Below are 14265 nucleotides of genomic sequence, written 5' to 3' on the forward strand. Positions count from 1 at the left end.
AATGAAGTAGCCATTTATGCACCCAATTAGTAAATGCATAATTTTCCGTAACGAGTGGGCCATGTGAGATGAATCACAAAAATAGCATTTTCTGATTAGATTCATATATGATTTTTACTAATTTTGCTTTTGACAAAGCTATGATAAGAAAATGACACACATTTGAACAAATTCGAGCGAATACTCGATATAACCGTCGATTAGCGATATAAAGGTGCATGCTTAAATTATATTACTATTTGCGAAATTAAACCCGTTAATCACCAGTTTTGATTTAAAAAAACTGTCACTTTATTTGAAAAAATTAAAAAATTATTTTTGTATGATGTGCGTCCGTGCGCGTGTATGCGCCTGTGTGCGCATGTGTGTATGTGTGGAATAGAGTCGACACTGAACTTCAGGAACTTAACAAAATGGATTAGTATTTGCTTTACTCTTATGTTTGCACGAAGATGCCCCACAAAGCGATAATCCTAATCCAACTAATAGCAATAACCACTTCAGCTAATTTGCTTAAGAAGTCTTTTATTTACCTAAAGACAGCTTGAGTCTCAGGACGTTTACACAGATTTTCAACTCGTGTTTGCCTATTATATTATGCAATAGGTGAATGCATCTGTAAATCGTGATAACATACATTTAAAATATTCGGTAAATATTTAAGCCTTGAAAACTCTGCGTAGCGCGGTCGATGATGGTTCTGGTTATTCATAACTTTCCTTCAAGTGTTTAATGGACTGTTGAGCCTTGAGAAGGTGGTTCAACTAAATGAATGTTGTAGATTGTGGGTATGCAGGAGTCTTAAAGGAAAAGGTATATGAACGTGTTTGTTTTTAGTTGTGGACGTTGTGGTTATTTAGGTTCGTCGAAAAAGGTTAATATGCCAACAAAATGTAAACACTTCCGTCAATGTGAGGTCTGCTTGGAGATTACAGGTTATTCGAGTTTGGAGGTTATCGTACTGCAAAAGCTAATTTGAACTCCCAAAATGGAAATCTTTATGATTAAGCATTTGCATTATAACTATTTGGGGGTTTCAAGTAAACGCTTCATATATGTAATGTCTGCATGAAACGCTAATAGCATAGTCCCAAATAGGGTCTAATGAAATTAAGTTGATTGGTCTCAAATTGGGAGTTGTCCTTCACTAATGATGTAGGAAAATAACATACAAAAATTAAAAGTGAACTGGATGGAATATTTTCCATGAATAAAAAAAAATCTCCAATGCATCTTTTTTGAGAGGTTTCATGTATAAATAATCGAGTTTTATTAACGCTGATATTTTCTAGAGATACGTAGGGTATCCACTTGTAATTCATATAAATGAGTATGCGACATAAACAAAAATTAAAAATCTTACTTGAAGTAAAGCTTTGTCGCAAAAGTAAATACACTATTTATTTTTATTTCACGTGCATCATAATAGACGATTCTAGAACGGTGTAGCATTCTTTAAACCGTCTACACTTATGATGCATTTATTGGCAAGGGGGAAACAATATTGAAAATTTCAATTCCGGCATGTTGGCACGGTTATTTACATAATAAGCGAAAAAAGTAACTCTTAACGCACGAGAGTTAAATGTTGTGCACGAGTCACAAACGAGGGCGGCAATTATGCGAATCTATTAAGAATCTTTCTTGCGAGTTATATACATTATTTTTCCCCCGATAGTAGATCGTATACGAACAAAATTTTAATAACAAAATTGGCCCGACCGGGACATTTTTCTATAAATTTTCTCCAATTTGAACAGACGCTCGTCCTTAAATATGTCCTTCTAGCTAGTTCACTTGTAAAAACTTTTTATACCTACCCCACACTGATAAGTAGGTAAATACCGGCATGGGAAAACTCAATAGCTAAAAGGGAAACACTAAAGATAACGAAAACCATAAAAACAGAGAACACTTTGGAAGTTTATTTGAAACATGACCGCACAGCATTGTATTACAGCGCATCGCAAAGATCGACTAATGGCACAATATTGAATTCAAAAATTCATTTAAGAGGTATTAAAAATTTACGTCCTCTTTTACTGGGTTTAATAGTTAAGTGTGCCCATTATTCTCACCTAAGAATGCCAATTTCCCGCGCCTGCATCTACTTTGTAGCTCATTTAATAATGTAAAGCGTAAATCCAAATTGGTGACGCATATATTACAATCCAGGAAATTGTAAGAAATAGAGGAAAGGTTAAATGAGCACCGTTTGAATTAAATGTGTTAAATGAATTATACATTTCGCATTCTTAGAAAAGGCTTAAACACCCTTTTCGTAAATTTAAAAATGCTAGATTGCATCCTATACATAACTGGAACATAACACATACATACTAACTATACATAAAACTCTCTATATGTCATAACATTTTACGAAAAAGGTGCCATAATTATTGAATAAAAATGTAATTTTTTTAGAGAAATAGTGTTTAAGCCAAAGTAAATTTGCAATAGTTGTCCATTTAACCGTTTCTGTATCTCTTACAGTTTCCAACTTTCCAATACATGAACCATCCATTTGGATCACACTGTATGTAAAAGACTTCACGTTGTGTCTATTGATTCGAAATCATTTATATCTAGCAAAATCATGATATACCAGTCAAACAAGAAAATCATAAACACTCTAGCAAGAAGGATTTTTTGTTGCCGTTGAGTGCTTTTGCTTGAGGAACAATAATTAAATTAGCATATAGTTAAAATTTACCATATGAAACATCAGAGCTCAAGTTATATTCGACACAACAAATGTTCGTAAAATTGTTGTGTCGAAAAGCTTCTTAACACAAACAGAAAGGTGCTTACTGTGTTGTTTTTGGCACTCAAATTAATCAAATATTGTACATGTCTTTGATAGAAATCTAATTAATCTTGTCCCATTCTACTAATTCAATATTCAAATGACTCTTTGGTGACACTTTGTAACATCTCACAATAAAAAAGCTATTGTCACGTTATTGTTGATGTTAAAAAATAATTAAATTGCTCTCATCACTTTGAGCACGCTAATAAAAATATAGTTTTTTCATCAATCCGGGAGCAATCTTCGATAAGAAATTCACATTACTAATTGAAAAATTAACGTTTCTGAGGATTTGACTCTACAGTTTAATTTACTTTAATTTTTCTTTGGTTCTTTTGGAAATAATATCCGTTTGAAATGAGGTTCGTAACGACTTTTCCTTTTAACTGCAATCGATATACCTGCACGAAACTTGTAAATGGCCAAGACGCAAATATTGGATTTTTCATTTTATGTGGGTTTCCTCTGCCAAGAGTGTCAGGCAGTATAATCTACTTTCTACTTATGTCTTAATCATAAAAACTAAAATCAGAAAATTATTGCTACTAAATAAATATATGTTAAGAAATAATGTGCCACTTCAATGTTTCTCTACTCGCTTTTCATCTAGAGCAATTACTTAGCTGAAACGATATTGCAATAAGTAAGGAACACGCAATATAATTACAAATTCAAGAACGAATGCCAGTGATAAACATAAAAAGTATCAAATATAATTGGTGCCCTAATTTTAATGGCAGCGATTTCAATGTCTACGTTTTCATTTTTCTAATCCAATAACAACTCAACATGTCTTGCTTTATGATATTAGGGCATTAATATTATTAATGCAATGAAACGCCAATAATTTGAGATTAAATGCCAATAAGTCTGAGCTTATGCATCACTATTGAAGAAACTTTCGGAAAAGAACAACTTTAATTCTATTTCATATGTTGCTTGAAGCACAGGTATTACAGGAGATTGAGAGCCGACACCGAATATATATGATTCGTTTTCCAGCTACAGATGATATCATCTCTTAATACATCAAAGTTGAGATGATTCGCTGGATAACTTTGAAATTGCAAAACTACATTTTAAAAAATCCAATCGAAGCGAATTAAACTTGATCATTGAATGATTGAAACAAATAATACAAACATTAACCACTTGAATGTAGTGCTAGAAGAAAATTAGATACAAACGAGTATATTGACAAATTCATGAAGGCAAATTTTGACCTTGAATTGACAAAAGCAAAATAAAGGTAAAAAATATGAGTAGTAAAAACCAATACCATACAGACCACTTTGTTAATACATTAAATTTTCAAGATCAGCAAAAGGGTAACTCCTCGATAAGACTAGATATACAACAATAAAATGATTCATTTGAAGCTTAAAAAATAATCAATGTTGGCAAAATTATTGTGTAATATCAATTTCAAGCCTAGATGATTAAATCTTTATACTCTAGAATTGAGTCACTCGTCATGACTGCATCACTCAAAACCAATTGTCCCAATTAATCAATAAAACTTACCAATTAATTTTGAACGACACCGCTTCTCTAGATTAAAACAATTCGAATTCAGAGCAATAAACGAGTATTTAAAGAATAACAATTACGAACGACTAACGACAATAAATTGACGACGGACACGTGCCGGAACCAATAAACGGAACGCGACAGCACTACTTGCGCCAGACGTGTCCTTTGTGGAACTAAGTCAGCGCAGATATAGAAAATCCTATTAAAACCTACACTACACCGTGTTGTGATGCGCAGAGGTTTCAGGCGCAGTGTCAGGCAACGCTAGAGATTGCCACTTGAAATCTGCACCAATGATTCCTCCACAGTTTTAGTGATGAATTTCCATTTCTACATAGCTTTTTTCTTATTAATTATTATAAATGAACTCTTATTAATGTCACGGCTGAGTTAAGAAATGACAGAAAGGATATGTTCAGCTGACGCTGCATTAATGTAGCTTTTCATTATTCCTTTGACTTGCCTCCGATTCTTCAGAAAAAAGATATGTTAACCTATGGTACCGCGTCCGCACCTACTTCAAGGAACTATCGATTAATACGTTATAATCCCATGATGTCACTTTAATATCAAATGGTACCTTAACTGGAGACTAGCTGTCAATTCTGTAAAACACCACTTTATGCTCATAAGGGATGTGGAAAAATATTGAGAATCTCCCTCAACAGACACAAAACAGATTGCATTTGCATATACTTCCCCAATTTGTAAAATAATTTTAAAATGAGAATGCCTGAAATTTCATGTTTAAGGAATTTGTTGGGTTAATGTAGGAACCAAAATTGCTGATATAACCCGAAAAACTTTGAATCTTTACTCAACAATTATATTTTTTTACAAATGATGTAACGTTCAATCTAAAGCTGACCTTAGTTCCACGCAGTGTCAATACCCGGAGTGGATTTGACGTGACCACACCACAAAATTGCGAAAAATTCTTTCGTCTATTAAATAATCCGCAAAATCCAAAAATGTTACAAAAATACAGGGTATTATATTCTTAAAACAACACAAAATTAAAAATCATAAATTGGGATTACTTATGGTCACCTCGCACAATTACAAAAAAAAATGCAAAAACATGGGAATAGTGAATACTGCTATTTTTGTTATAACACTACTTTACAGTAACACATTTCTCTTGAATCTTCAGTTACAAAACTTTTGGTGCGGATGATTGGAATCCCCGAATAAAGAGTGAGGCTCGTTTTACTTTGATGATGAGGCATTATATAGCAGGTAGTCGCATCGGCTTCAAAAGTAAAGCCCGTATAGGGCTCAACAGACCGATTGAAAATAAACAAACAAAAGAAATATTCATGTGAACAGGCCATCATCATCTTAGGGGTCCGTCGAGGACGCTGCTGGGAAGAACATGTTTTAACGCGTTCTGATTTCTTTTTATTTTAGTTTTACAAGTTAATATATTGAATAGGCGTGTAAGTTAACTACTATATTGATCATACGTATATTTTTAATTACTCTCTATAATACCAGCTTTAAGCGGTTACATATTATGGATGGCTTGTACTATTGGCAAAATAAGTAAAAATGAAAAATATACATACTTACATTCTAAATAAAAAAATGTGGATACAAAGTTTAACTACTATTTTCCAAAATTAATGAAAACCACGTATACATTTAGGAGACGTTTAGAAAAGGTTTTTCAGATTTAGAGTGTTTTTTCAGACATTCAATCTTCCATGAGCTATCAAACGTTGAGAATGTAGTATTCCCTGAGAAAAAGTGGACCACCAACCACCTATAATGTGTTTTAGGAGGTGGGTCACCAAAGTGGACCACCACTTAAGGATTTGAAAGCGAAAGGTGCAATATTAACTATTAGAGAGGCGCAACAGAAAATCAGAAATCTTCAATTGGATTTAAAATGCAAAAACAAAGATAGATGTTGTTGCTGACTAAACTGTGATGCTTCAGAAGAAAAAAAAACGTGTAATTAGACATTTCTCCTTAGTTTACCATATCCTATAGAATATCAAAGGACTCGGTCATAATCCTAAGTTTAGTAACCAAGGGAGGCCTTCTCTAGAACAAAGTGAGAATATACAGTAAATCCGCCTCTTTTGCAATGGGATTTCCGCTCAAAAACAACCATCAAATAGAAATAATCAAATACCTACTAAAAATGCGAAAGTAAGAGTAATACTTACCTAAAGTTTTTCCCAATGAATTTTCACTTTTTTTCAATCCTTGACACCTTACTTTCCTTTTGATTCAATGATTTTGTATAAGGTATGGGTTTATTAGAAACCGCAATAATTCAACGAGTCAAATATGGAAGTGACTGAAACTTTTTCGAAAGGACACCAGAGTTAATTGGCTCGCAGATCTCACTAGTTAACAATTTTCCAATTCATTAGGCTCATTGATTGTTAGACTTTTTTTTTTAACTAAAAACTTGTTTATTTACAGTAGAAGACCTTCTCTTGCCTGGCCTTCTATCTTAATGAGACCTATCAGTGTCTAAATAGTCAAACTAGGGAATGCCACTTTCTAACTCGAATTTGGGTCTTATATTCATCAACGGCATAAAATATCAACCTATCGGTTTAAATTATTGTGCTAAAGTGGAAATCAATGCATTTATTACCATCCAACAGTTCTTGTATTCAGTAGTTCAACAGCCTATTAATAATACATCATATTACGTAGATATCTAGAATAATTTATTGCGATAATGGATTTAACCGTTTTTATGTATAATAGGTGTAAATTTAAAAATTGCAAATGCAACAAAATATTTTCGTTCTTCGGAGCACAAAAATACATGTAGTAATTACAAATTAGGTCTGTAGACAGGAAAAATTAGATTCATTAATTTAAAATAACCATTCCTCAACAACCAGCTGATGAAGACAAATAGATTTACAATGAGATAATGTTTCTCCTTGGACCAACTTACACTGACGCATGTAAATTGTTAAACAAGTATCATCATCGTCGCGTTGAAAAAGCTCTCAAAAAGAACTATACTTTATGCGTATCAAAATTATTATTTATTCTCATATTTATCACTTAAAATCGAGCGAGTCTAGAGGTCCGAGTCGGCCCCAGTACCTTCCAATTTTCATCGATACAGCTACAGATCGGACAGACAACCCATCAAGGCGGCCCAATCTTTAAAGTGGTACCTAATAACAGGCCCAACTTTACATAAATACTGGCTAACAATGGCAGGTCATATAAATGACTCCTGGAGTTTGAGAAGAACCGGTACTTTTCTATAAAATGGTTGTGCAGGATGTGTGAAGAACCCGAAATAATGGTTTGAGTAATGGCTTGAGTAATACGGGAATAATTAAAGTTATCTTTGTTTTTTTTTTCAAGGCAGGTCTCTAACATAAAAAGCATTTTTCAATACATAACTGTAAAGTACACATGAGTTGAACGTAGTTTTCCAATTTCCAGGTTGATTTTCTGATCATTAATCAGATACAGGCCCAGTCTTTAAAATTTTAAATACGGTCCAGATATTTTTGGTCGTATTTTGCTAAATACCATCTATGTCCAATTGAACTATATATCACACGATCATATGTTTTATTTGAAAAAAATAGTTTATCAGACTTTTTTTTATGAACTCTGAATTCAGCACTTCAAACCTGAACTTTACTATATCTAATGCATGGACAATATTAATAACACACAAAAAAAACAGTGTTCGATCATTTTTCTATAAAGAAAGTCCTCGTGATTTGTTTTACTATTAACTACACTTCTTTAATCACTTTTCTAAATAATCTTTCAAATGGGCATTTAGGCTCATTATGATAATTTTTGAGCATCGTCCATCTAACAAGACACAATGTGCCTTCTAAAAAAATAAATACACAATAAATTCTCATACAACAAACACTTTTCTACCACCAAATAAACATGTTAAACACCACTTATCTATTGATTTGTCATTTCATTTTTAACATAAAACGACAGTTCCAACTTACTAAAAACGCGACAAGAGTGTCTCGTGGTACTCAAACCTTCGCCAATAAATTGAGAGCAAGATACGATACGATCGCAACTATCAGGCACAATACAGGCATACGTAATTTACTATTCGACGTGCACAATCGTTAATGTCACAGTTATTAATTCTGATGTCAGGAAGTAATAATTTAAAATCTCTTCTTACGGAATCGACCAACAAAAAACGTATGAAAGTCGTAGCAGCAAAATTATTGCTTATCGTGTCTGGAGTTGGCCAACAGAGATTTAAATAGATTTTTTGGAAATTGCACTTGAGGAAGTAGTAAACTTACTACAATAGGTAAGTGCCGTTATGTCGTCTAACAATAAATAACGTTTGTATGAATTAAGTGGGTTAATACGTATGAAACATATGGCTGTGATAAATAAAACGAAAACAGCGTCCTGCAAGTGTTACGGGTGACAACATAAAGATCTCAGATTACAATAAAACCGAGATGATGTTGTTTTATGGGTATAATAACAATCCTGAAATAAGGCAGAACGTGGTTACTGAAGCAGTTAAGACAATTGCAGTTATAGTCTATAGTTTAACGTTACTATTCTCAAACACTTTCAATGCTCCATAAATTAGCTTTTTACTCATTAACATAACGATAAACCATTGCGCACAGCTTTATAATTAGTTTAAGTTTAGAATTTTTAGCTTTTACGCAGAAGTAGCTACAATGAATATGAAGTAAGCAATAAAATTACACAATTAAAATTTGCACACAAATTTGTTTTGCGGTCATCTCACTGGTTGCAATTTGTTATTGCAGGTCGATAGAAAATGAAGTTCAGCATAAATTGCCATAAAATGAAGCAAATAATATAAGAAATTAAGCGAAATATGGAAACAAATGTTCTACCGACTGAAATAACCAATATATACATATAAGATTATCTGCAAAACATTGTTACACTAAGAAAACATACTGACGGCAAATCCAAAGTAAACTCAAGCTTCTTTTTGTAAAAAATAAACCTTCTATTCTTTAATTGGTCAAAGATGCGCAATTTAAACTGTAGCAGTGTCAACGATCCTCGTCTCAAGATACACCAGACAAGAAGTCTTTATTTACACTGCCTTGCCCGTTAGTCACAACCACCGGCCATAGACCCGACCCGGCTCGTCATATGCGTTTGTGTTTATCCAAATAGGGAAAGTCCTTAAAGTCTCGGTTACGTTTGACCTGTGGCCCTGGTTGATGCGCAAACATGCTCCACAATTTTTCCAAACAAGTTTGTAACGCACCCGCCTTCACAATGTTGGTATTAATTACATGCGAGCACCTTTGCTTGATTGTGAAATGAGATCCTTTATAGTGGCTTTTAATAAATAAAATTCAAAGATAACTATGGTCCTTTCTTTGTCTGCAATTGCCAGTGGGCTTTGTGTAACACATGAAGTAGCACTGGAAAAAGGAGATTAGGGATGGAAAATGGACGTAATGGGGAATGCCATTTTCATGTCTCTAATAGGATAAATTATTTTATTCTAATAAAGAACAATAAAATTCCCAAATATGGGTTGTTAGAGCAATGGAATTACACACACAATATATAGAACATGTTTAAAATTCCCACAGACAGGAAATAATATACGAAACAAAAGTTTCTGTAAATATCTGATTTTCCATAAAATTGAGGATACGCCAAGCATATTTAATTTTCAGCACTTTTTCGATTATGTTGAAGAATTTAAAATCATGTCTTTATGTGTAGACCTCTCACTCTAGTAGCCTATAAAAATATTGCTCCGCACAACTTAATCACCCATACCAACATGACTTTAAGGGTCCGCTAAACCTAAATATCAATAATGGTGGGAAAAATTTTCACAAGTTCCTTGCACTTAACGAACCTAGACTCGAAAAGAACAACAATGACTTAATTGCATTTCTTTGCACGCACGAACATACGTTAAAACAAATAATAATGGTGTTCTACGTTGCTTCCGGCGGATGTAGGCTCGGTACTTAAGCGATACTGTGGCTATATGAACCCGAATAAAGAACCAGGCAATTATAGCGCCCATCAGTACATACGTACGTAGGTACTTTTACTATCTACGCCTTCAAACTGGTTTATGAAATCTTCATTTCGTGGATGTAATATTTCATCATTTGACATGGGGTGTCTTAGTATAATGATAAATGGAGAAACTGAAGGAGATGAAAATTTTGAAAATTTGTTTTCGCCCGTGTTGTTAACCTTGAGAAACAACACTTGTAACAGATAACAGTTGTAATAAGAAACCTCAAAGAAAAACGATATTGAGGGTGGCATTCATGGTTCTTGCCCATTAGCTGCGATTACAATTTACATTTGCACATTTGCATTATCCCAGCTGGACATGAGGCATCATATTTTACGCTCACCCACATAATTTAAACGTTTCTCTCTACAACGACCAGACATATATTTCATTCTATCGACCAGACACCCCCGAGGCGTTCCACGCTGTGGTCTTTTACGTGTTATTTGGTCGTGCCGCTTGTCTTTATTTTCGACCCGAATCGGTTTTCGGGCGCCGCGAATATTTCGTTTTTTGTCCATCACTCTCCAACAAGAAACTACTCGGTGGGTCCTTCGCAGCCGATTTCCATTTAGGACGCTGATGAGAGATTGCGATGAGAACGAGCGCCTTTGTTCTTATTTAATGTCAGGCCGATGGGAAATGAAAACCATGATAAATTCGTCTTTGAAAGGGTTCGATGACATAAGAAAACCCTTAAGGGTCTTCAAAGAGTATTTAAGACTAAAACCATTCTTATGTTAAGTAACAACGATCGCCATTTTGAATTACAAATTAACTCGAAGTTGAGACACAGACGGTATATTAACTTTCGACTATGACCTCAGACAGTTCTGTGATGGCAATATCAGTCAAAACAAATAGTAGTTACCGTTCTTCCTGGTGTTGAATTTCCTATCAATTTGTTACACCAGCTGACAAACAACTCGAAAATGTTTATTAACTTGTCAACACTCTAAGTTTCTGATCTGTACTTCCAAAATGTCCATTCGAAGTACGTCAAATTCGTAAATTGATTTTAATTTTTTTCCAATAGCTGTTCCCAATGCCGCTTTTCTTATCACCGCTAAATATTACTATATCAATTGTTTACATAGAATATTAACTTTTGAAACTTGCTATTAAAACTCTTTTTTATAACTTCTTTACTACCTCACTTTTTGACAAAAATGATAAAGATGTATGCTACCAACAAAGTCTATCAGCAACCTGCTCGTGCATTCCGGCCACCTTAGGCAAGTAAACGAAATTATAGTCCCAATGTAGGCTATTCAAAACCTGAACAAAAAAGGTATTTATTTATCCTTGAAAATAGACTGCTTCATAAAATAATTCTTGTAAACAAGACCGTGCAAATATCAACATGTGATTTCTGGTACTTAGTATGTACGTAGCGTAGCACTAAGTACTTTTTTGATCTTACAGAAAAAGAAACTGTACCGGACGTGCGTTTCAGTGACACAATTTGCAGATAAAGTGAAACTTGTTAGTTATCGGCGCATTTATGTCTATCTAGATCTACAAAAATGGTAGTAATGGGGAAAAAAGGAAGTTCAACATTTCCATCGTATGTTATTTGAAAGAACCAATTTGGAAGTTTAGGTCAAAAAACAGTACAGATTAGTTAGGAAAATGTTTTTTTTTATTACTTACCCATTAAAGGCCAATAGGTTTTAAATTTGAAAATTCTCACAGGTGGCTGGACGGGCCACTCAAAGTTTTTTTGGAGTAAACAAACTTCTTCAGTTATTTTAAAATATTGGCCTGTAAATTCCAATTTTACAATACTTTCCAAAGTCTAAGAAAAAACCTACAGCCATCCTAAGCAAAACTGCATTTCAACAAAAATCACAGACAAAAATAACAACAAATCCAATTTTCTTTACTTTGTCCAAGAACAGTTTGGCTTAAGAGAGTAAAGTTGAAGCTCCTTACCAAGTTTTTGCAAAAAGCAACTTAGGGTATCCGGATTTCTTTCTGTGCAGGCAAAAATCACTTCTTCTACTCTACAATTGAGGCACAGACATCTCAGACCTTTGATAAGAGCTCCAAATAGAGAAATATCATAAACAATATCAGCGGCTAAGATGAAATCTAGTTTTCCCAATTTGTCACAAATAGACTCATTTATTTCCTCCCAAGGCAGTTTTAAAATCGCAATTTTTGAGCCACTTTCAAGTTGTGCTTCTAATATCACACGGTAATTTATTGTTTCTTTTTGGAAAGCAGGCACTGACTTTTTGCAATTGACAATGATATTTTTTGCCAAAGTGTCTAGGACTGATGGATGGCAATCACTGAAGAGATATGTTTTTGGTTGACAATGCAGCGATACCACAAGGCCTGTAAGCCCAATTCCAGATCCTAATTCTAAGACCACTTTTTCAGATAAAAATTTTTTGTTGATTAAACACCATTCAGCTAGCGCCAAGGAGGCCTAAAAGGGAAATATGATCATATTCAGTATAGAACTTGTGTTTAATTAAAATTAAATAAAATTCTATGTTAGTGCTATATATTGATTAGATTGCAGGTATCTTCTAAATGAAAACTACATAAATTTACCTGCCATGTTCTTAATCCTGTGGTTCCATCTGATATTAAATGAATATCTTCAATTAAACTTATGAATGTTGTTTTATTATTGAATTCATCAGTAATGGAATAGTGTTTGAAACAATCAGCATCAGTATCCTCTGGGTATGCTACTAATTGGGCATAAGCCAAATAAATGTCCTCATAAACTTCAATTCCCTGTTTTTCAAGATAATTTAAATAAGCTTTTAGGAACGTCTTCTGATAGGCTTGTTTGAGGGGATATGCCAATACTAGAGGATGTTTTATGGTTTTTTTTATTATCAATTCTTGACTCTCTAAGGAAAGATCCTAAAAAATAAAGATCATTTTCTATCTATTACAGGAAACATTAAAAGAAACACTAAAATTTTTAGTATGTGTTGGAGGGAAGGGTTTGTTTATTTTGTTTGAAAAGTTTTTTCATATTCAGTAATACTGAAATAATTGAAAATATATAATAGCAAAAAATAAAATTATTTTCCTTGTTTGAGAGTACAACTCTTAAAAACCTTAACAACTCAAAAACTGTTTCTCAATGGGAGTTTTTAGCAGAAAATGCTTCTAAACTGTCAATTTTTCAATTTTAACAAGTTTTTCATGGAAATTTAATATTTTTGCCACTATTTTTCTAATTAATAGAAATCCAATTTGAGTTTCTCAAAATGCAACATTGATAGGATAATTATTTTAAATAATTTGAAAAGTCATTATGGCAGTTTATCGACCAACAAAAAAGTTTCCGTTGCATCTGTTAAATCAATTCTCCAGCACTTTTGTGATTACGCAGACGAAGCTTCATCTGTTACTTGAGTAACATTCAACAATTTACGACAGAATCTTCCATTTTCGTGAACAAGAATCAAGTTGTTTTCATTTTATTTTATGTAGGTATCATTTATTCAGGAATTCAGAACTTTATCATTAAAAACAAGACAGTTGAACTCTTTTTTCTGCAGTGTGAGAGCCTTGCTTCAGATGAACAAACTGTGCAACATCTTGCAGAAATATATTAATAATATGCAAGAATTTTACACCCTTAAATAGTGAAACATCGCAAAAAACATCCCTTGGAGTCTAGGGTGAAGTACTGTATTAAAGTAGGTAGAAAGAGCTCAACTTACAATGTTAGAAAATGAATCCTCGGTGATTTGGGAGCCACATAAAAAACGTGAACATAGCTTAGCCAAAGCATTATTCATTATTTTCTGGAAATGGAGATTTAGATAGGTATTCTCAACGAACTCCTTTCCTGTTGACTACAGCCTGTGGTTTATGGGAAGCATATGCAAAAACCATAGAAAAATAATATGTTAAT

The 14265-nt window shown here is 33.4% G+C and overlaps 1 protein-coding gene across 2 annotated transcripts in view; it reads right to left on the minus strand.

The window, feature by feature from the left end:
* MICAL-like (protein) overlaps positions 1–12136 on the minus strand; it is a 72874-nt gene extending 60738 nt beyond the window's left edge. Inside the window, exon 1 of one of the 2 annotated variants that reach the window (XM_066282424.1) lies at positions 12027–12136. The gene's annotated coding sequence lies outside the window, so the exon portion shown is untranslated. Of the gene's footprint in view, positions 1–4333; positions 4535–12026 lie in introns of those variants that run through there. The other variant, XM_066282355.1, reaches the window with a different exon arrangement.
* Between the last annotated feature and the right edge of the window lie 2129 nt (positions 12137–14265).

This window comes from Euwallacea fornicatus, chromosome 1 (assembly GCF_040115645.1).
Source record: "Euwallacea fornicatus isolate EFF26 chromosome 1, ASM4011564v1, whole genome shotgun sequence".
Classification (NCBI taxonomy): domain Eukaryota; kingdom Metazoa; phylum Arthropoda; class Insecta; order Coleoptera; family Curculionidae; genus Euwallacea; species Euwallacea fornicatus.